We start from the raw sequence: 26,310 nt of genomic DNA, 5'->3' as shown, positions 1-26,310 counted from the left end.
TAACATTCTCAATTACACACGCCCAGCTGCCCCTAGTGGTCCTCTTGTGTGCAGGTGCACTTCAGCAGATTTGATTTATTTATCAATAGAATCATTATATCAGGGTGAACATTCTTAAAGGTACAATTGGTAAGATTTGTGTTTAAACATTGTTACAAGACCATTGTAAATCCCTTCCTATCATTGAAAAAGGCTCACTGACATGTTGACTCACCCACGCCTGTGTTTATAGTCTTTAATTTCAATGTCCTTGATAAAAAGCAGGATCAGATACTCACCTGTGAGCCTCTCGTGTTTGTACAGTATTCACCACATGCAGATATTTCCTGTGTTTCTATAGCAGTTCTGGGAAGAGAAAAGCAAAAAGAAGAACAGGAGGGAGGAGCTCAGCCCAGTGGGGCAGGAGGGGGAGGAGATGAGATCCCAACAGCAGATCCAGCCCTGGAGCTCAACAGTGATGGAGCCCACAGAGCACCTGATGGGAGTGTTGGGGTTCCACAGGAGTGTCAGACAGGTGAGTACAGAGACACAGCAGGTAACATTCTCAATGAGACACACCCACAGGTAACATTCTCAATGAGACACGCCCACAGGTAACATTCTCAATGAGAGACACGCCGACAGGTAACATTCCCAATGAGACACGCCCACAGGTAACATTCGCAATGAGAGACACGCCCACAGGTAACATTCTCAATGAGACACGCCCACAGGAAACATTCTCAATGAGACACACCCACAGGTAACATTCTCAATGAGAGACACGCCCACAGGTAACATTCTCAATGAGACACGCCCACAGGTAACATTCTCAATTACACACGCCCACAGGTAACATTCTCAATGAGACACGCCCACAGGTAACATTCGCAATGAGAGACACGCCCACAGGTAACATTCGCAATGAGAGACACGCCCACAGGTAACATTCTCAATGAGACACGCCCACAGGTAACATTCTCAATTACACACGCCCAGCTGCCCCTAGTGGTCCTCTTGTGTGCAGGTGCACTTCAGCAGATTTGATTTATTTATCAATAGAATCATTATATCAGGGTGAACATTCTTAAAGGTACAATTGGTAAGATTTGTGTTTAAACATTGTTACAAGACCATTGTAAATCCCTTCCTATCATTGAAAAAGGCTCACTGACATGTTGACTCACCCACACCTGTGTTTATAGTCTTTAATTTCAATGTCCTTGATAAAAAGCAGGATCAGATACTCACCTGTGAGCCTCTCGTGTTTGTACAGTATTCACCACATGCAGATATTTCCTGTGTTTCTATAGGAGTTCTGGGAAGAGAAAAGCAAAAAGAAGAACAGGAGGGAGGAGCTCAGCCCAGTGGGGCAGGAGGGGGAGGAGATGAGATCCCAACAGCAGATCCAGCCCTGGAGCTCAACAGTGATGGAGCCCACAGAGCACCTGATGGGAGTGTTGGGGTTCCACAGGAGTGTCAGACAGGTGAGTACAGAGACACAGCAGGAAACATTCTCAATGAGACACACCCACAGGTAACATTCTCAATGAGACACGCCCACAGGTAACATTCTCAATTACACACGCCCACAGGTAACATTCTCAATGAGACACACCCACAGGTAACATTCTCAATGAGACACGCCCACAGGTAACATTCTCAATTACACACGCCCACAGGTAACATTCTCAATGAGACACGCTCACAGGTAACATTCGCAATGAGAGACACGCCCACAGGTAACATTCGCAATGACAGACACGCCCACAGGTAACATTCTCAATGAGACACGCCCACAGGTAACATTCTCAATTACACACGCCCAGCTGCCCCTAGTGGTCCTCTTGTGTGCAGGTGCACTTCAGCAGATTTGATTTATTTATCAATAGAATCATTATATCAGGGTGAACATTCTTAAAGGTACAATTGGTAAGATTTGTGTTTAAACATTGTTACAAGACCATTGTAAATCCCTTCCTATCATTGAAAAAGGCTCACTGACATGTTGACTCACCCACGCCTGTGTTTATAGTCTTTCATTTCGATGTCCTTGATAAAAAGCAGGATCAGATACTCACCTGTGAGCCTCTCGTGTTTGTACAGTATGCACCACATGCAGATATTTCCTGTGTTTCTATTGCAGTTCTGGGAAGAGAAAAGCAAAAAGAAGAACAGGAGGGAGGAGCTCAGCCCAGTGGGGCAGGAGGGGGAGGAGATGAGATCCCAACAGCAGATCCAGCCCTGGAGCTCAACAGTGATGGAGCCCACAGAGCACCTGATGGGAGTGTTGGGGTTCCACAGGAGTGTCAGACAGGTGAGTACAGAGACACAGCGGGTAACATTCTCAATGAGACACACCCACAGGTAACATTCTCAATGAGACACGCCCACAGGTAACATTCTCAATGAGAGACACGCCGACAGGTAACATTCGCAATGAGAGACACGCCCACAGGTAACATTCTCAATGAGACACGCCCACAGGAAACATTCTCAATGAGACACACCCACAGGTAACATTCTCAATGAGAGACACGCCCACAGGTAACATTCTCAATGAGACACGCCCACAGGTAACATTCTCAATTACACACGCCCACAGGTAACATTCTCAATGAGACACGCCCACAGGTAACATTCTCAATGAGAGACACGCCCACAGGTAACATTCTCAATGAGACACGCCCACAGGAAACATTCTCAATGAGACACGCCCACAGGTAACATTCGCAATGAGAGACACGCCCACAGGTAACATTCGCAATGAGAGACACGCCCACAGGTAACATTCTCAATGAGACACGCCCACAGGTAACATTCTCAATTACACACGCCCAGCTGCCCCTAGTGGTCCTCTTGTGTGCAGGTGCACTTCAGCAGATTTGATTTATTTATCAATAGAATCATTATATCAGGGTGAACATTCTTAAAGGTACAATTGGTAAGATTTGTGTTTAAACATTGTTACAAGACCATTGTAAATCCCTTCTTATCATTGAAAAAGGCTCACTGACATGTTGACTCACCCACGCCTGTGTTTATAGTCTTTAATTTCAATGTCCTTGATAAAAAGCAGGATCAGATACTCACCTGTGAGCCTCTCGTGTTTGTACAGTATTCACCACATGCAGATATTTCCTGTGTTTCTATAGGAGTTCTGGGAAGAGAAAAGCAAAAAGAAGAACAGGAGGGAGGAGCTCAGCCCAGTGGGGCAGGAGGGGGAGGAGATGAGATCCCAACAGCAGATCCAGCCCTGGAGCTCAACAGTGATGGAGCCCACAGAGCACCTGATGGGAGTGTTGGGGTTCCACAGGAGTGTCAGACAGGTGAGTACAGAGACACAGCAGGAAACATTCTCAATGAGACACACCCACAGGTAACATTCTCAATGAGACACGCCCACAGGTAACATTCTCAATTACACACGCCCACAGGTAACATTCTCAATTACACACGCCCACAGGTAACATTCTCAATGAGACACGCCCACAGGTAACATTCGCAATGAGAGACACGCCCACAGGTAACATTCGCAATGAGAGACACGCCCACAGGTAACATTCTCAATGAGACACGCCCACAGGTAACATTCTCAATTACACACGCCCAGCTGCCCCTAGTGGTCCTCTTGTGTGCAGGTGCACTTCAGCAGATTTGATTTATTTATCAATAGAATCATTATATCAGGGTGAACATTCTTAAAGGTACAATTGGTAAGATTTGTGTTTAAACATTGTTACAAGACCATTGTAAATCCCTTCCTATCATTGAAAAAGGCTCACTGACATGTTGACTCACCCACACCTGTGTTTATAGTCTTTAATTTCAATGTCCTTGATAAAAAGCAGGATCAGATACTCACCTGTGAGCCTCTCGTGTTTGTACAGTATTCACCACATGCAGATATTTCCTGTGTTTCTATAGCAGTTCTGGGAAGAGAAAAGCAAAAAGAAGAACAGGAGGGAGGAGCTCAGCCCAGTGGGGCAGGAGGGGGAGGAGATGAGATCCCAACAGCAGATCCAGCCCTGGAGCTCAACAGTGATGGAGCCCACAGAGCACCTGATGGGAGTGTTGGGGTTCCACAGGAGTGTCAGACAGGTGAGTACAGAGACACAGCAGGAAACATTCTCAATGAGACACACCCACAGGTAACATTCTCAATGAGACACGCCCACAGGTAACATTCTCAATTACACACGCCCACAGGTAACATTCTCAATGAGACACACCCACAGGTAACATTCTCAATGAGACACGCCCACAGGTAACATTCTCAATTACACACGCCCACAGGTAACATTCTCAATGAGACACGCTCACAGGTAACATTCGCAATGAGAGACACGCCCACAGGTAACATTCGCAATGACAGACACGCCCACAGGTAACATTCTCAATGAGACACGCCCACAGGTAACATTCTCAATTACACACGCCCAGCTGCCCCTAGTGGTCCTCTTGTGTGCAGGTGCACTTCAGCAGATTTGATTTATTTATCAATAGAATCATTATATCAGGGTGAACATTCTTAAAGGTACAATTGGTAAGATTTGTGTTTAAACATTGTTACAAGACCATTGTAAATCCCTTCCTATCATTGAAAAAGGCTCACTGACATGTTGACTCACCCACGCCTGTGTTTATAGTCTTTCATTTCGATGTCCTTGATAAAAAGCAGGATCAGATACTCACCTGTGAGCCTCTCGTGTTTGTACAGTATGCACCACATGCAGATATTTCCTGTGTTTCTATTGCAGTTCTGGGAAGAGAAAAGCAAAAAGAAGAACAGGAGGGAGGAGCTCAGCCCAGTGGGGCAGGAGGGGGAGGAGATGAGATCCCAACAGCAGATCCAGCCCTGGAGCTCAACAGTGATGGAGCCCACAGAGCACCTGATGGGAGTGTTGGGGTTCCACAGGAGTGTCAGACAGGTGAGTACAGAGACACAGCAGGTAACATTCTCAATGAGACACACCCACAGGTAACATTCTCAATGAGACACGCCCACAGGTAACATTCTCAATGAGAGACACGCCGACAGGTAACATTCGCAATGAGAGACACGCCCACAGGTAACATTCTCAATGAGACACGCCCACAGGAAACATTCTCAATGAGACACACCCACAGGTAACATTCTCAATGAGAGACACGCCCACAGGTAACATTCTCAATGAGACACGCCCACAGGTAACATTCTCAATTACACACGCCCACAGGTAACATTCTCAATGAGACACGCCCACAGGTAACATTCGCAATGAGAGACACGCCCACAGGTAACATTCGCAATGAGAGACACGCCCACAGGTAACATTCTCAATGAGACACGCCCACAGGTAACATTCTCAATTACACACGCCCAGCTGCCCCTAGTGGTCCTCTTGTGTGCAGGTGCACTTCAGCAGATTTGATTTATTTATCAATAGAATCATTATATCAGGGTGAACATTCTTAAAGGTACAATTGGTAAGATTTGTGTTTAAACATTGTTACAAGACCATTGTAAATCCCTTCTTATCATTGAAAAAGGCTCACTGACATGTTGACTCACCCACGCCTGTGTTTATATTCTTTAATTTCAATGTCCTTGATAAAAAGCAGGATCAGATACTCACCTGTGAGCCTCTCGTGTTTGTACAGTATTCACCACATGCAGATATTTCCTGTGTTTCTATAGCAGTTCTGGGAAGAGAAAAGCAAAAAGAAGAACAGGAGGGAGGAGCTCAGCCCAGTGGGGCAGGAGGGGGAGGAGATGAGATCCCAACAGCAGATCCAGCCCTGGAGCTCAAAAGTGATGGAGCCCACAGAGCACCTGATGGGAGTGTTGGGGTTCCACAGGAGTGTCAGACAGGTGAGTACAGAGACACAGCAGGTAACATTCTCAATGAGACACACCCACAGGTAACATTCTCAATGAGACACGCCCACAGGTAACATTCTCAATGAGAGACACGCCGACAGGTAACATTCCCAATGAGACACGCCCACAGGTAACATTCTCAATTACACACGCCCACAGGTAACATTCTCAATGAGACACGCCCACAGGTAACATTCTCAATGAGAGACACGCCCACAGGTAACATTCTCAATGAGACACGCCCACAGGAAACATTCTCAATGAGACACACCCACAGGTAACATTCTCAATGAGACACGCCCACAGGTAACATTCTCAATGAGAGACACGCCGACAGGTAACATTCCCAATGAGACACGCCCACAGGTAACATTCGCAATGAGAGACACGCCCACAGGTAACATTCTCAATGAGAGACACGCCCACAGGTAACATTCTCAATGAGACACACCCACAGGTAACATTCTCAATTACACACGCCCACAGGTAACATTCTCAATGAGACACGCCCACAGGTAACATTCGCAATGAGAGACACGCCCACAGGTAACATTCGCAATGAGAGACACGCCCACAGGTAACATTCTCAATGAGACACGCCCACAGGTAACATTCTCAATTACACACGCCCAGCTGCCCCTAGTGATCCTCTTGTGTGCAGGTGCACTTCAGCAGATTTGATTTATTTATCAATAGAATCATTATATCAGGGTGAACATTCTTAAAGGTACAATTGGTACAATTTGTGTTTAAACATTGTTACAAGACCATTGTAAATCCCTTCCTATCATTGAAAAAGGCTCACTGACATGTTGACTCACCCACGCCTGTGTTTATAGTCTTTAATTTCAATGTCCTTGATAAAAAGCAGGATCAGATACTCACCTGTGAGCCTCTCGTGTTTGTACAGTATTCACCACATGCAGATATTTCCTGTGTTTCTATAGGAGTTCTGGGAAGAGAAAAGCAAAAAGAAGAACAGGAGGGAGGAGCTCAGCCCAGTGGGGCAGGAGGGGGAGGAGATGAGATCCCAACAGCAGATCCAGCCCTGGAGCTCAACAGTGATGGAGCCCACAGAGCACCTGATGGGAGTGTTGGGGTTCCACAGGAGTGTCAGACAGGTGAGTACAGAGACACAGCAGGTAACATTCTCAATGAGACACGCCCACAGGTAACATTCTCAATGAGACACACCCACAGGTAACATTCTCAATGAGACACGCCCACTGGTAACATTCTCAATTACACACGCCCACAGGTAACATTCTCAATGAGACACGCCCACAGGTAACATTCGCAATGAGAGACACGCCCACAGGTAACATTCGCAATGAGAGACACGCCCACAGGTAACATTCTCAATGAGACACGCCCACAGGTAACATTCTCAATTACACACGCCCAGCTGCCCCTAGTGGTCCTCTTGTGTGCAGGTGCACTTCAGCAGATTTGATTTATTTATCAATAGAATCATTATATCAGGGTGAACATTCTTAAAGGTACAATTGGTAAGATTTGTGTTTAAACATTGTTACAAGACCATTGTAAATCCCTTCCTATCATTGAAAAAGGCTCACTGACATGTTGACTCACCCACGCCTGTGTTTATAGTCTTTAAATTCAATGTCTTTGATAAAAAGCAGGATCAGATACTCACCTGTGAGCCTCTCAGTGTTTGTACAGTATTCACCACATGCAGATATTTCCTGTGTTTCTATAGCAGTTCTGGGAAGAGAAAAGCAAAAAGAAGAACAGGAGGGAGGAGCTCAGCCCAGGGGGGCAGGAGGGGGAGGAGATGAGATCCCAACAGCAGATCCAGCCCTGGAGCTCAACAGTGATGGAGCCCACAGAGCACCTGATGGGAGTGTTGGGGTTCCACAGGAGTGTCAGACAGGTGAGTACAGAGACACAGCAGGTAACATTCTCAATGAGACACACCCACAGGTAACATTCGCAATGAGAGACACGCCCACAGGTAACATTCTCAATGAGACACGCCCACAGGAAACATTCTCAATGAGACACACCCACAGGTAACATTCTCAATGAGAGACACGCCCACAGGTAACATTCTCAATGAGACACGCCCACAGGTAACATTCTCAATTACACACGCCCACAGGTAACATTCTCAATGAGACACGCCCACAGGTAACATTCGCAATGAGAGACACGCCCACAGGTAACATTCGCAATGAGAGACACGCCCACAGGTAACATTCTCAATGAGACACGCACACAGGTAACATTCTCAATTACACACGCCCAGCTGCCCCTAGTGGTCCTCTTGTGTGCAGGTGCACTTCAGCAGATTTGATTTATTTATCAATAGAATCATTATATCAGGGTGAACATTCTTAAAGGTACAATTGGTAAGATTTGTGTTTAAACATTGTTACAAGACCATTGTAAATCCCTTCCTATCATTGAAAAAGGCTCACTGACATGTTGACTCACCCACGCCTGTGTTTATAGTCTTTAATTTCAATGTCCTTGATAAAAAGCAGGATCAGATACTCACCTGTGAGCCTCTCGTGTTTGTACAGTATTCACCACATGCAGATATTTCCTGTGTTTCTATAGCAGTTCTGGGAAGAGAAAAGCAAAAAGAAGAACAGGAGGGAGGAGCTCAGCCCAGTGGGGCAGGAGGGGGAGGAGATGAGATCCCAACAGCAGATCCAGCCCTGGAGCTCAACAGTGATGGAGCCCACAGAGCACCTGATGGGAGTGTTGGGGTTCCACAGGAGTGTCAGACAGGTGAGTACAGAGACACAGCAGGTAACATTCTCAATGAGACACACCCACAGGTAACATTCTCAATGAGACACGCCCACAGGTAACATTCTCAATTACACACGCCCTCAGGTAACATTCTCAATGAGACACGCCCACAGGTAACATTCGCAATGAGAGACACGCCCACAGGTAACATTCGCAATGAGAGACACGCCCACAGGTAACATTCTCAATGAGACACGCCCACAGGTAACATTCTCAATTACACACGCCCAGCTGCCCCTAGTGGTCCTCTTGTGTGCAGGTGCACTTCAGCAGATTTGATTTATTTATCAATAGAATCATTATATCAGGGTGAACATTCTTAAAGGTACAATTGGTAAGATTTGTGTTTAAACATTGTTACAAGACCATTGTAAATCCCTTCCTATCATTGAAAAAGGCTCACTGACATGTTGACTCACCCACGCCTGTGTTTATAGTCTTTAATTTCAATGTCCTTGATAAAAAGCAGGATCAGATACTCACCTGTGAGCCTCTCGTGTTTGTACAGTATTCACCACATGCAGATATTTCCTGTGTTTCTATAGCAGTTCTGGGAAGAGAAAAGCAAAAAGAAGAACAGGAGGGAGGAGCTCAGCCCAGTGGGGCAGGAGGGGGAGGAGATGAGATCCCAACAGCAGATCCAGCCCTGGAGCTCAACAGTGATGGAGCCCACAGAGCACCTGATGGGAGTGTTGGGGTTCCACAGGAGTGTCAGACAGGTGAGTACAGAGACACAGCAGGTAACATTCTCAATGAGACACACCCACAGGTAACATTCTCAATGAGACACGCCCACAGGTAACATTCTCAATGAGAGACACGCCGACAGGTAACATTCCCAATGAGACACGCCCACAGGTAACATTCGCAATGAGAGACACGCCCACAGGTAACATTCTCAATGAGACACGCCCACAGGAAACATTCTCAATGAGACACACCCACAGGTAACATTCTCAATGAGAGACACGCCCACAGGTAACATTCTCAATGAGACACGCCCACAGGTAACATTCTCAATTACACACGCCCACAGGTAACATTCTCAATGAGACACGCCCACAGGTAACATTCGCAATGAGAGACACGCCCACAGGTAACATTCGCAATGAGAGACACGCCCACAGGTAACATTCTCAATGAGACACGCCCACAGGTAACATTCTCAATTACACACGCCCAGCTGCCCCTAGTGGTCCTCTTGTGTGCAGGTGCACTTCAGCAGATTTGATTTATTTATCAATAGAATCATTATATCAGGGTGAACATTCTTAAAGGTACAATTGGTAAGATTTGTGTTTAAACATTGTTACAAGACCATTGTAAATCCCTTCCTATCATTGAAAAAGGCTCACTGACATGTTGACTCACCCACGCCTGTGTTTATAGTCTTTAATTTCAATGTCCTTGATAAAAAGCAGGATCAGATACTCACCTGTGAGCCTCTCGTGTTTGTACAGTATTCACCACATGCAGATATTTCCTGTGTTTCTATAGGAGTTCTGGGAAGAGAAAAGCAAAAAGAAGAACAGGAGGGAGGAGCTCAGCCCAGTGGGGCAGGAGGGGGAGGAGATGAGATCCCAACAGCAGATCCAGCCCTGGAGCTCAACAGTGATGGAGCCCACAGAGCACCTGATGGGAGTGTTGGGGTTCCACAGGAGTGTCAGACAGGTGAGTACAGAGACACAGCAGGTAACATTCTCAATGAGACACACCCACAGGTAACATTCTCAATGAGACACGCCCACAGGTAACATTCTCAATTACACACGCCCTCAGGTAACATTCTCAATGAGACACGCCCACAGGTAACATTCGCAATGAGAGACACGCCCACAGGTAACATTCTCAATGAGACACGCCCACAGGTAACATTCTCAATTACACACGCCCAGCTGCCCCTAGTGGTCCTCTTGTGTGCAGGTGCACTTCAGCAGATTTGATTTATTTATCAATAGAATCATTATATCAGGGTGAACATTCTTAAAGGTACAATTGGTAAGATTTGTGTTTAAACATTGTTACAAGACCATTGTAAATCCCTTCTTATCATTGAAAAAGGCTCACTGACATGTTGACTCACCCACGCCTGTGTTTATAGTCTTTAATTTCAATGTCCTTGATAAAAAGCAGGATCAGATACTCACCTGTGAGCCACTCGTGTTTGTACAGTATTCACCACATGCAGATATTTCCTGTGTTTCTATAGGAGTTCTGGGAAGAGAAAAGCAAAAAGAAGAACAGGAGGGAGGACCTCAGCCCAGTGGGGCAGGAGGGGGAGGAGATGAGATCCCAACAGCAGATCCAGCCCTGGAGCTCAAAAGTGATGGAGCCCACAGAGCACCTGATGGGAGTGTTGGGGTTCCACAGGAGTGTCAGACAGGTGAGTACAGAGACACAGCAGGTAACATTCGCAATGAGACACACCCACAGGTAACATTCTCAATGAGACACGCCCACAGGTAACATTCTCAATGAGAGACACGCCGACAGGTAACATTCCCAATGAGACACGCCCACAGGTAACATTCTCAATTACACACGCCCACAGGTAACATTCTCAATGAGACACGCCCACAGGTAACATTCTCAATGAGAGACACGCCCACAGGTAACATTCTCAATGAGACACGCCCACAGGAAACATTCTCAATGAGACACGCCCACAGGTAACATTCGCAATGAGAGACACGCCCACAGGTAACATTCGCAATGAGAGACACGCCCACAGGTAACATTCTCAATGAGACACGCCCACAGGTAACATTCTCAATTACACACGCCCAGCTGCCCCTAGTGGTCCTCTTGTGTGCAGGTGCACTTCAGCAGATTTGATTTATTTATCAATAGAATCATTATATCAGGGTGAACATTCTTAAAGGTACAATTGGTAAGATTTGTGTTTAAACATTGTTACAAGACCATTGTAAATCCCTTCTTATCATTGAAAAAGGCTCACTGACATGTTGACTCACCCACGCCTGTGTTTATAGTCTTTAATTTCAATGTCCTTGATAAAAAGCAGGATCAGGTACTCACCTGTGAGCCTCTCGTGTTTGTACAGTATTCACCACATGCAGATATTTCCTGTGTTTCTATAGCAGTTCTGGGAAGAGAAAAGCAAAAAGAAGAACAGGAGGGAGGAGCTCAGCCCAGTGGGGCAGGAGGGGGAGGAGATGAGATCCCAACAGCAGATCCAGCCCTGGAGCTCAACAGTGATGGAGCCCACAGAGCACCTGATGGGAGTGTTGGGGTTCCACAGGAGTGTCAGACAGGTGAGTACAGAGACACAGCAGGTAACATTCTCAATGAGACACACCCACAGGTAACATTCTCAATGAGACACGCCCACAGGTAACATTCTCAATTACACACGCCCACAGGTAACATTCTCAATGAGACACGCCCACAGGTAACATTCGCAATGAGAGACACGCCCACAGGTAACATTCGCAATGACAGACACGCCCACAGGTAACATTCTCAATGAGACACGCCCACAGGTAACATTCTCAATTACACACGCCCAGCTGCCCCTAGTGGTCCTCTTGTGTGCAGGTGCACTTCAGCAGATTTGATTTATTTATCAATAGAATCATTATATCAGGGTGAACATTCTTAAAGGTACAATTGGTAAGATTTGTGTTTAAACATTGTTACAAGACCATTGTAAATCCCTTCCTATCATTGAAAAAGGCTCACTGACATGTTGACTCACCCACGCCTGTGTTTATAGTCTTTCATTTCGATGTCCTTGATAAAAAGCAGGATCAGATACTCACCTGTGAGCCTCTCGTGTTTGTACAGTATTCACCACATGCAGATATTTCCTGTGTTTCTATAGCAGTTCTGGGAAGAGAAAAGCAAAAAGAAGAACAGGAGGGAGGAGCTCAGCCCAGTGGGGCAGGAGGGGGAGGAGATGAGATCCCAACAGCAGATCCAGCCCTGGAGCTCAACAGTGATGGAGCCCACAGAGCACCTGATGGGAGTGTTGGGGTTCCACAGGAGTGTCAGACAGGTGAGTACAGAGACACAGCAGGTAACATTCTCAATGAGACACACCCACAGGTAACATTCTCAATGAGACACGCCCACAGGTAACATTCTCAATGAGAGACACGCCGACAGGTAACATTCGCAATGAGAGACACGCCCACAGGTAACATTCTCAATGAGACACGCCCACAGGAAACATTCTCAATGAGACACACCCACAGGTAACATTCTCAATGAGAGACACGCCCACAGGTAACATTCGCAATGAGAGACACGCCCACAGGTAACATTCGCAATGAGAGAAACGCCCACAGGTAACATTTTCAATGAGACACGCCCACAGGTAACATTCTCAATTACACACGCCCAGCTGCCCCTAGTGGTCCTCTTGTGTGCAGGTGCACTTCAGCAGATTTGATTTATTTATCAATAGAATCATTATATCAGGGTGAACATTCTTAAAGGTACAATTGGTAAGATTTGTGTTTAAACATTGTTACAAGACCATTGTAAATCCCTTCTTATCATTGAAAAAGGCTCACTGACATGTTGACTCACCCACGCCTGTGTTTATAGTCTTTAATTTCAATGTCCTTGATAAAAAGCAGGATCAGATACTCACCTGTGAGCCTCTCGTGTTTGTACAGTATTCACCACATGCAGATATTTCCTGTGTTTCTATAGCAGTTCTGGGAAGAGAAAAGCAAAAAGAAGAACAGGAGGGAGGAGCTCAGCCCAGTGGGGCAGGAGGGGGAGGAAATGAGATCCCAACAGCAGATCCAGCCCTGGAGCTCAAAAGTGATGGAGCCCACAGAGCACCTGATGGGAGTGTTGGGGTTCCACAGGAGTGTCAGACAGGTGAGTACAGAGACACAGCAGGTAACATTCTCAATGAGACACACCCACAGGTAAAATTCTAAATGAGACACGCCCACAGGTAACATTCTCAATGAGAGACACGCCGACAGGTAACATTCCCAATGAGACACGCCCACAGGTAACATTCTCAATTACACACGCCCACAGGTAACATTCTCAATGAGACACGCCCACAGGTAACATTCTCAATGAGAGACACGCCCACAGGTAACATTCTCAATGAGACACGCCCACAGGAAACATTCTCAATGAGACACACCCACAGGTAACATTCTCAATGAGACACGCCCACAGGTAACATTCTCAATGAGAGACACGCCGACAGGTAACATTCCCAATGAGACACGCCCACAGGTAACATTCGCAATGAGAGACACGCCCACAGGTAACATTCTCAATGAGACACACGCCCACAGGTAACATTCTCAATAAGACATGCCCAAAGGAAACATTCTCAATGAGACACACCCACAGGTAACATTCTCAATGAGAGACACGCCCACAGGTAACATTCTCAATGAGACACACCCACAGGTAACATTCTCAATTACACACGCCCACAGGTAACATTCTCAATGAGACACGCCCACAGGTAACATTCGCAATGAGAGACACGCCCACAGGTAACATTCGCAATGAGAGACACGCCCACAGGTAACATTCTCAATGAGACACGCCCACAGGTAACATTCTCAATTACACACGCCCAGCTGCCCCTAGTGATCCTCTTGTGTGCAGGTGCACTTCAGCAGATTTGATTTATTTATCAATAGAATCATTATATCAGGGTGAACATTCTTAAAGGTACAATTGGTACGATTTGTGTTTAAACATTGTTACAAGACCATTGTAAATCCCTTCCTATCATTGAAAAAGGCTCACTGACGTGTTGACTCACCCACGCCTGTGTTTATAGTCTTTAATTTCAATGTCCTTGATAAAAAGCAGGATCAGATACTCACCTGTGAGCCTCTCGTGTTTGTACAGTATTCACCACATGCAGATATTTCCTGTGTTTCTATAGCAGTTCTGGGAAGAGAAAAGCAAAAAGAAGAACAGGAGGGAGGAGCTCAGCCCAGTGGGGCAGGAGGGGGAGGAGATGAGATCCCAACAGCAGATCCAGCCCTGGAGCTCAACAGTGATGGAGCCCACAGAGCACCTGATGGGAGTGTTGGGGTTCCACAGGAGTGTCAGACAGGTGAGTACAGAGACACAGCAGGTAACATTCTCAATGAGACACGCCCACAGGTAACATTCTCAATGAGACACACCCACAGGTAACATTCTCAATGAGACACGCCCACAGGTAACATTCTCAATGAGACACGCCCACAGGTAACATTCGCAATGAGAGACACGCCCACAGGTAACATTCGCAATGAGAGACACGCCCACAGGTAACATTCTCAATGAGACACGCCCACAGGTAACATTTTCAATTACACACGCCCAGCTGCCCCTAGTGGTCCTCTTGTGTGCAGGTGCACTGCAGCAGATTTGATTTATTTATCAATAGAATCATTATATCAGGGTGAACATTCTTAAAGGTACAATTGGTAAGATTTGTGTTTAAACTTTGTTACAAGACCATTGTAAATCCCTTCTTATCATTGAAAAAGGCTCACTGACATGTTGACTCACCCACGCCTGTGTTTATAGTCTTTAATTTCAATGTCCTTGATAAAAAGCAGGATCAGATACTCACCTGTGAGCCTCTCGTGTTTGTACAGTATTCACCACATGCAGATATTTCCTGTGTTTCTATAGCAGTTCTGGGAAGAGAAAAGCAAAAAGAAGAACAGGAGGGAGGAGCTCAGCCCAGGGGGGCAGGAGGGGGAGGAGATGAGATCCCAACAGCAGATCCAGCCCTGGAGCTCAACAGTGATGGAGCCCACAGAGCACCTGATGGGAGTGTTGGGGTTCCACAGGAGTGTCAGAGAGGTGAGTACAGAGACACAGCAGGTAACATTCTCAATGAGACACACCCACAGGTATCATTCTCAATGAGACACGCCCACAGGTAACATTCTCAATGAGAGACACGCCGACAGGTAACATTCCCAATGAGATACGCCCACAGGTAACATTCGCAATGAGAGATACGCCCACAGGTAACATTCTCAATGAGACACGCCCACAGGAAACATTCTCAATGAGACACACCCACAGGTAACATTCTCAATGAGAGACACGCCCACAGGTAACATTCTCAATGAGACACGCCCACAGGTAACATTCTCAATTACACACGCCCACAGGTAACATTCTCAATGAGACACGCCCACAGGTAACATTCGCAATGAGAGACACGCCCACAGGTAACATTCGCAATGAGAGACACGCCCACAGGTAACATTCTCAATGAGACACGCACACAGGTAACATTCTCAATTACACACGCCCAGCTGCCCCTAGTGGTCCTCTTGTGTGCAGGTGCACTTCAGCAGATTTGATTTATTTATCAATAGAATCATTATATCAGGGTGAACATTCTTAAAGGTACAATTGGTAAGATTTGTGTTTAAACATTGTTACAAGCCATTGTAAATCCCTTCCTATCATTGAAAAAGGCTCACTGACATGTTGACTCACCCACGCCTGTGTTTATAGTCTTTAATTTCAATGTCCTTGATAAAAAGCAGGATCAGATACTCACCTGTGAGCCTCTCGTGTTTGTACAGTATTCACCACATGCAGATATTTCCTGTGTTTCTATAGGAGTTCTGGGAAGAGAAAAGCAAAAAGAAGAACAGGAGGGAGGAGCTCAGCCCAGTGGGGCAGGAGGGGGAGGAGATGAGATCCCAACAGCAGATCCAGCCCTGGAGCTCAACAGTGATGGAGCCCACAGAGCACCTGATGGGAGTGTTGGGGTTCCACAGGAGTGTCAGACAGGTGAGTACAGAGACACAGCAGGTAACATTCTCAATGAGACACACCCACAGGTAACATTCTCAATGAGACACGCCCACAGGTAACATTCTCAATGAGAGACACGCCGACAGGTAACATTCCCAATGATACACGCCCACAGGTAACATTCGCAATGAGAGACACGCCCACAGGTAACATTCTCAATGAGACACACCCACAGGAAACATTCTCAATGAGACACACCCACAGGTAACATTCTCAATGAGACACGCCCACAGGTAACATTCTCAATGAGAGACACGCCGACAGGTAACATTCCCAATGAGACACTCCCACAGGTAACATTCGCAATGAGAGACACGCCCACAGGTAACATTCTCAATGAGACACCCCCACAGGTAACATTCTCAATGACACACGCCCACAGGTAACATTCTCAATGAGATACGCCCACAGGTAACATTCGCAATGAGAGACACGCCCACAGGTAACATTCGCAATGAGAGACACGCCCACAGGTAACATTCTCAATGAGACACGCCCACAGGTAACATTCTCAATTACACACGCCCAGCTGCCCCTAGTGGTCCTCTTGTGTGCTGGTGCACTTCAGCAGATTTGATTTATTTATCAATAGAATCATTATATCAGGGTGAACATTCTTAAAGGTACAATTGGTAAGATTTGTGTTTAAACATTGTTACAAGACCATTGTAAATCCCTTCCTATCATTGAAAAAGGCTCACTGACATGTTGACTCACCCACGCCTGTGTTTATAGTCTTTAATTTCAATGTCCTTGATAAAAAGCAGGATCAGATACTCACCTGTGAGCCTCTCGTGTTTGTACAGTATTCACCACATGCAGATATTTCCTGTGTTTCTATAGGAGTTCTGGGAAGAGAAAAGCAAAAAGAAGAACAGGAGGGAGGAGCTCAGCCCAGTGGGGCAGGAGGGGGAGGAGATGAGATCCCAACAGCAGATCCAGCCCTGGAGCTCAACAGTGATGGAGCCCACAGAGCACCTGATGGGAGTGTTGGGGTTCCACAGGAGTGTCAGACAGGTGAGTACAGAGACACAGCAGGTAACATTCTCAATGAGACACACCCACAGGTAACATTCTCAATGAGACACGCCCACAGGTAACATTCTCAATGAGAGACACGCCGACAGGTAACATTCCCAATGATACACGCCCACAGGTAACATTCGCAATGAGAGACACGCCCACAGGTAACATTCTCAATGAGACACGCCCACAGGAAACATTCTCAATGAGACACACCCACAGGTAACATTCTCAATGAGACACGCCCACAGGTAACATTCTCAATGAGAGACACGCCGACAGGTAACATTCCCAATGAGACACGCCCACAGGTAACATTCGCAATGAGAGACACGCCCACAGGTAACATTCTCAATGAGACACGCCCACAGGTAACATTCTCAATGACACACGCCCACAGGTAACATTCTCAATGAGACACGCCCACAGGTAACATTCGCAATGAGAGACACGCCCACAGGTAACATTCGCAATGAGAGACACGCCCAGAGGTAACATTCTCAATGAGACACGCCCACAGGTAACATTCTCAATTACACACGCCCAGCTGCCCCTAGTGGTCCTCTTGTGTGCAGGTGCACTTCAGCAGATTTGATTTATTTATCAATAGAATCATTATATCAGGGTGAACATTCTTAAAGGTACAATTGGTAAGATTTCTGTTTAAACATTGTTACAAGACCATTGTAAATCCCTTCCTATCATTGAAAAAGGCTCACTGACATGTTGACTCACCCACGCCTGTGTTTATAGTCTTTAATTTCAATGTCCTTGATAAAAAGCAGGATCAGATACTCACCTGTGAGCCTCTCGTGTTTGTACAGTATTCACCACATGCAGATATTTCCTGTGTTTCTATAGGAGTTCTGGGAAGAGAAAAGCAAAAAGAAGAACAGGAGGGAGGAGCTCAGCCCAGTGGGGCAGGAGGGGGAGGAGATGAGATCCCAACAGCAGATCCAGCCCTGGAGCTCAACAGTGATGGAGCCCACAGAGCACCTGATGGGAGTGTTGGGGTTCCACAGGAGTGTCACACAGGTGAGTACAGAGACACAGCAGGTAACATTCTCAATGAGACACACCCACAGGTAACATTCTCAATGAGACACGCCCACAGGTAACATTCTCAATGAGAGACACGCCGACAGGTAACATTCCCAATGAAACACGCCCACAGGTAACATTCGCAATGAGAGACACGCCCACAGGTAACATTCTCAATGAGACACGCCCACAGGAAACATTCTCAATGAGACACACCCACAGGTAACATTCTCAATGAGAGACACGCCCACAGGTAACATTCTCAATGAGACACGCCCACAGGTAACATTCTCAATTACACACGCCCACAGGTAACATTCTCAATGAGACACGCCCACAGGTAACATTCGCAATGAGAGACACGCCCACAGGTAACATTCGCAATGAGAGACACGCCCACAGGTAACATTCTCAATGAGACACGCCCACAGGTAACATTCTCAATTACACACGCCCAGCTGCCCCTAGTGATCCTCTTGTGTGCAGGTGCACTTCAGCAGATTTGATTTATTTATCAATAGAATCATTATATCAGGGTGAACATTCTTAAAGGTACAATTGGTAAGATTTGTGTTTAAACATTGTTACAAGACCATTGTAAATCCCTTCCTATCATTGAAAAAGGCTCACTGACATGTTGACTCACCCACGCCTGTGTTTATAGTCTTTAATTTCAATGTCCTTGATAAAAAGCAGGATCAGATACTCACCTGTGAGCCTCTCGTGTTTGTACAGTATTCACCACATGCAGATATTTCCTGTGTTTCTATAGGAGTTATGGGAAGAGAAAAGCAAAAAGAAGAACAGGAGGGAGGAGCTCAGCCCAGTGGGGCAGGAGGGGGAGGAGATGAGATCCCAACAGCAGATCCAGCCCTGGAGCTCAACAGTGATGGAGCCCACAGAGCACCTGATGGGAGTGTTGGGGTTCCACAGGAGTGTCAGACAGGTGAGTACAGAGACACAGCAGGAAACATTCTCAATGAGACACACCCACAGGTAACATTCTCAATGAGACACGCCCACAGGTAACATTCTCAATGAGAGACACGCCGACAGGTAACATTCCCAATGAGACACGCCCACAGGTAACATTCTCAATTACACACGCCCACAGGTAACATTCTCAATGAGACACGTCCACAGGTAACATTCTCAATGAGAGACACGCCCACAGGAAACATTCTCACTGAGACACGCCCACAGGAAACATTCTCAATGAGACACACCCACAGGTAACATTCTCAATGAGAGACACGCCCACAGGTAACATTCTCAATGAGACACGCCCACAGGTAACATTCTCAATTACACACGCCCACAGGTAACATTCGCAATGAGAGACACGCCCACAGGTAACATTCGCAATGAGAGACACGCCCACAGGTAACATTCTCAATGAGACACGCCCACAGGTAACATTCTCAATTACACACGCCCAGCTGCCCCTAGTGGTCCTCTTGTGTGCAGGTGCACTTCAGCAGATTTGATTTATTTATCAATAGAATCATTATATCAGGGTGAACATTCTTAAAGGTACAATTGGTAAGATTTGTGTTTAAACATTGTTACAAGACCATTGTAAATCCCTTCTTATCATTGAAAAAGGCTCACTGACATGTTGACTCACCCACGCCTGTGTTTATAGTCTTTAATTTCAATGTCCTTGATAAAAAGCAGGATCAGATACTCACCTGTGAGCCTCTCGTGTTTGTACAGTATTCACCACATGCAGATATTTCCTGTGTTTCTATAGCAGTTCTGGGAAGAGAAAAGCAAAAAGAAGAACAGGAGGGAGGAGCTCAGCCCAGTGGGGCAGGAGGGGGAGGAGATGAGATCCCAACAGCAGATCCAGCCCTGGAGCTCAACAGTGATGGAGCCCACAGAGCACCTGATGGGAGTGTTGGGGTTCCACAGGAGTGTCAGACAGGTGAGTACAGAGACACAGCAGGTAACATTCTCAATGAGACACGCCCACAGGTAACATTCTCAATGAGACACGCCCACAGGTAACATTCTCAATGAGAGACACGCCGACAGGTAACATTCCCAATGAAACACGCCCACAGGTAACATTCTCAATTACACACGCCCACAGGTAACATTCTCAATGAGACACGCCCACAGGAAACATTCTCAATGAGCGACACGCCCACAGGTAACATTCTCAATGAGACACGCCCACAGGAAACATTCTCAATGAGACACACCCACAGGTAACATTCTCAATGAGAGACACGCCCACAGGTAACATTCTCAATGAGACACGCCCACAGGTAACATTCTCAATTACACACGCCCACAGGTAACATTCTCAATGAGACACGCCCACAGGTAACATTCGCAATGAGAGACACGCCCACAGGTAACATTCGCAATGAGAGACACGCCCACAGGTAACATTCGCAATGAGAGACACGCCCACAGGTAACATTCTCAATTACACACGCCCACAGGTAACATTCTCAATTACACACGCCCAGCTGCCCCTAGTGGTCCTCTTGTGTGCAGGTGCACTTCAGCAGATTTGATTTATTCATCAATAGAATCATTATATCAGGGTGAACATTCTTAAAGGTACAATTGGTAAGATTTGTGTTTAAACATTGTTACAAGACCATTGTAAATCCCTTCTTATCATTGAAAAAGGCTCACTGACATGTTGACTCACCCACGCCTGTGTTTATAGTCTTTAATTTCAATGTCCTTGATAAAAAGCAGGATCAGATACTCACCTGTGAGCCTCTCGTGTTTGTACAGTATTCACCACATGCAGATATTTCCTGTGTTTCTATAGCAGTTCTGGGAAGAGAAAAGCAAAAAGAAGAACAGGAGGGAGGAGCTCAGCCCAGTGGGGCAGGAGGGGGAGGAGATGAGATCCCAACAGCAGATCCAGCCCTGGAGCTCAACAGTGATGGAGCCCACAGAGCACCTGATGGGAGTGTTGGGGTTCCACAGGAGTGTCAGACAGGTGAGTACAGAGACACAGCAGGTAACATTCTCAATGAGACACACCCACAGGTAACATTCTCAATGAGACACGCCCACAGGTAACATTCTCAATGAGAGACACGCCGACAGGTAACATTCCCAATGAGACACGCCCACAGGTAACATTCGCAATGAGAGACACGCCCACAGGTAACATTCTCAATGAGACACGCCCACAGGAAACATTCTCAATGAGACACACCCACAGGTAACATTCTCAATGAGAGACACGCCGACAGGTAACATTCCCAATGAGACACGCCCACAGGTAACATTCTCAATTACACACGCCCACAGGTAACATTCTCAATGAGACACGCCCACAGGTAACATTCTCAATGAGAAACGCCCACAGGTAACATTCTCAATTGCACATGCCCACAGGTAACATTCTCAATGAGACACGCCCACAGGTAACATTCTCAATGAGAAACACCCACAGGTAACATTCTCAATGAGACACGCCCACAGGTAACATTCTCAATGAGAGACACGCCCAGCTGCCCCTCGTGATCCTCTTGTGTGCAGGTGCACTTCAGCAGATTTGATTTATTTATCAATAGAATCATTATATCAGGGTGAACATTCTTATTGGTACAATTGGTAAGATTTGTGTTTAAACATTGTTACAAGACCATTGTAAATCCCTTCCTATCATCAGGCTCACTGACATGTTGACTCACCCTCTGCTGGTGTTTATAGTCCTTAATTTCAATGTCCTTGATAAAAAGCAGGATCAGATTCTCACCTGTGAACCTCTCTGTGTTTGTACAGTATTCACCACATGCAGATCTTTCCTGTGTTTCTGCAGGAGTTCAGGGAACAGAAAAGCAAAAAGAAGAACAGAGTAAGATAGGTTTCCTCTATGACCATCTCCCCTGGTAACAGGAAACAGCAGGAGCCCAGAGGCAGAGAGAGGAGAGGAGGGGGCAGGGTGGAGGTAAAGATGAGGGAGGAGCCCTGGAGCTCCAGAAATAGAGGGGGAAGATCAGACACAGTGTGGAGACAGAGACCCAGAATATGAAGAGGAGACAGGGAGAGGAAACAGGAAGAGGAACAGCAGCCAATCAAACAGCAGGACCCCACAGGAGCTCAGCCCAGTGGGGCAGGTCAGGGAGGTGAGACCCCAACAGCAGATCCAGCCCCAGAGCATGCCACTCCAGAGGAAGAGGGGGAAGTTCAGACACAGGGCGCAGACAGTGTGACGTACCGTTCAGAGGACCAAGAAGCAAACCAGGGAGTATGCAAAATCTTCATTCAGTCTGTCACGCCCCCCTGCTTCATTTCAACATTTTCCAACAGGTGGGCGTGGTCCCTCCACAAGCAGCACCTGGAGTGAGTTTAGTTCCGGGTTAAAGGAGCTCCAGTGTTGCTGCAACATTGCTACTCCGACTCCATGCAACACTACAGTCATATTGATCTCTCATTCCCCATAATTACTTACTTTGAATAAATCATTTGTTATCTCGTAAGCCTGTTGTCGCGTGTCTCATTTTCCTGTTCACGACTAGAACGAGCCAGTCGTAACAAGTCCAGAATCAAGCCAGGTAAACAGAGTTCAGACAATGCCAGAATCGAGATGCAAAAGAATGGCCAAAAAACAGAGCAGGGGTCTATAATCCGAGAGTCACAGGCTGAAGTACAAAAAGGACCAAAACGAAGTCGAAGAAGGCAGAAGGAAAGTCTAAAACCAAATAATCAAATCAAGGATAAGGCAAACTTGGTGTCAATGGCAAAGGGTGTCGTTCTTGAATCTCAAATAATCAGGCTTACTATGAATTGGCGACTGGATATTGACCAACATTCTGACAAAGAACAAGGCAGAGACTGGGGTTTGAATACATGAGGGAAGTTGACATACTAGGTGGGGCGCGGGAGTGAGATGGGCTAAACAAATGGACAACAGGTGGAGAACATAACAGGGTAATGATACAATAACAAGGGGAAAGTGCACATAGACCAACACGTAATACAGACGGCTCTGGATTAGAGAGTGGACATTTGCATAGTGTTAGGAGACGTAGTGATACTGAGAAACAGGTGCACACACTCTGCTGGAACTAGGGAAGTAATCAGTGATAGCATAGAGAGGCAGTGATAGCATAGAGAGTTACAGAGCAGAATTGAAAGGGGAAATAATCGTTAGTATGTTAGTTACGTGTATAAATCTAAATACCCAAAATAAGACTGTTAGTTTATTAGCTAGACAGTGCGTGTGTCAATATAATTAGTACTGTACAATATCTATATTAGTAGTTATTAGAAAGTAAATGGTTGGAATTTATATAGCGCCCTTATCCAATGCGCTGTACTTGATGCTTCTCATTCACCCATTAATACACACACTCACACACTGACGGCGATTGGCTGCCATGCAAGGCACCGACCAGCTCGTCAGGAGCATTTGGGGGTTAGGTGTCTTGCTCAGGGACACTTCGACACAGCCCGGGCGGGGGATCGAACCGGCAACCCTCCGACTGCTCTTACTGCCTGAGCTAATGTCGCCCCCTTTGTAAGTATAGTGCTATACAACATTAAGTCGCGAGAAAAGCAAGAAGAAAGGAAATGCGAGACTGGAAAGGAATCGTGGGAAACACCTTCTCAAACATTTTTTTCTCTTGGGCCTGTAAGACGGAAATTATTATATTATTATATATTATTATTATATCTGGCATTATCACTCAGGGCTGGTCAGCTTGCTGGCTTCCTCTGGTATTGTGGCAAAATGTGGCTGTAAAGTAATTTAACCCAGGAGCATGCACCATTAACCCCCACTATCTCCGCACCCATACAGGCAGGAGCCTGTGGGGGAAGACTCAGGCCGCCAGCCGTAAAACTCGTTACGACGGGGCAACATCCTTTACGGCACGGGAAGGTTTCAGAGGGCACGGCCTGTTAGGCCCTGACCTTCTCCTGAACCCCCCTTTATTGCTCTCTCCCTCTTTACTCAGTCACTAAATGATGTGTACAGCACTGGATGTTTCATGACAAAGGCAGTTTAGATAATATTCATGTTTGGTATTATTCTGATTGTTTCAGTGCGACTGGTGCAATGGTTTTATTTCTGCAACAGCAAACCCTGGACATCATAACCAACCAGGAACCAGAGGGAAAAACTGTGTGGAGCTCTGCCCCAGTGAAAGCCATGTGCCTCAACCCCCCTGCATTTCCTGGGGAGGCGTGGCTCCAAATTACAGATGGGTGACCCATTTTTAGGGTTAACATCAAAGGCCAGATTTTGGATTTAAGGACAGCAAACTAAGCAATCTGGGAGAATGCAATCAGCCTCCCGTGCACACAGTGCACGTAATTTCTACGTACAGGGTGTCTGTAGCCAGACTCCCGTATGTAGCTTTTATTACCAGGTATGACTTTTAAGACTCCGTAATTTGGTTTCCGTTCTAATGTTTTTTGATTTGGAACTAGTATATAATTACGTGTATGTAACCTGCCTGGTAAAATAAATTGTTAAAACTTGATCTGTTTGGTTTTCCTTACTGACACTTAATGTTACACAGGGAATGCTTGGTTTACCCCCTCGAACTGGTCTAGGGAGGATGAATATTTACGCTTAATGTATCACGGCGTATAGCACCCGTAGACCTATGATGTTAAATCCCTCGCCTCCGCGTGGTAGTTCATTCATGTCGAGCACAGCCGTAGCTAGGTTGGTCTGCTTGGGTCCCTAGGCTGTAAACAGATATACCCAAGAGTAGCTATTCCTGCGACCTCTGATGACTACAGATAGCTAGTCAGTTCGTGAGACGTGCACATAACGCGCGATGTGACATGCGGCGGTACCAGCAGAGGACTGTTCGGAGAGTAAATCTCAGTACAGGATTCCTATAGCGATCAAGTCAAAATTATCAATACGACATCCACTAACTAACTAATCTAAATTATTATTCTAAAATGGAGTCAGATAAACGTAGGTGAATCTATTGGCCCTATTGTGGAGATTCTGGGTCAGCCCGGACCAGTAAAGAGCGGAAGGCAGAGTGGTACTACTGCCTTTGTATCGTGGTTTGTTTCTTGGCTGATCTAGACTGTCTGCATAGGGGCCACTAATTTTTAACCCTATTAGTATTCTTTCAGCAACACCAGAAGGACGAGCACGCTGATACCTTCAGCCCTCGCTAAATTCCGTCGTTGGGTTAGCGTGGGGTTTTACAGGCCAAACAAGTCTGCTATATTGGACAGTCCACAATCTGGGATATTCTGTAAACCAGTTGGATGAATCTCCTCCCAGGCCTTTTGACAACCTGACATTCCCAGACGTTGTTTAAAGGAAGTTGCCATTCCAGAGACATGGCCCCAGTCAGCCAATGGACTTTCAGTGGGTGTGGGCCTTTACAAAAATGCTTATAAATCACAAATGCTTTAACATTAAAGGATATGATTTTGCATAAACATTGACAGGCACGCAAAAGCTATTACTGACCAAATCCAAACCCATGTTGGCAATATAGAGCTCAAATACTTCTTAAAAAATGTAAAGAAAAAATAAAAATAAATCTCTCTGTGTCTGTGTGGGCTTCCTCCATCACAGTCTCTGTGCTCATCAGCTAATGCTACACTGCTTTAGGGAATTACTGCTGTACACTATGTTTACAGATAATGCAGGTGTAGTCCAAATCCAGCACATTCACTGAACATGACATCTGAGGTTTTAAAGAGTTGGTTGTCTGTGCTGTACGTACATGACACGCATAAACAGAGGCCACCTAAAATTTTGTCATATTTCATATTTTATCCACAGAATCACTAAATCTGGGGGAATATTCTGCAGAGAGAAGAGTGAAGACTGAGGGAGGGAACTCACCTAAACTCCCCTCCTCTGGTAC

This window comes from Conger conger, chromosome 1 (assembly GCF_963514075.1).
Source record: "Conger conger chromosome 1, fConCon1.1, whole genome shotgun sequence".
Classification (NCBI taxonomy): domain Eukaryota; kingdom Metazoa; phylum Chordata; class Actinopteri; order Anguilliformes; family Congridae; genus Conger; species Conger conger.
The sequence above is the reverse complement of the archived record's forward strand: the minus strand, read 5'-3'. Positions refer to the sequence as shown.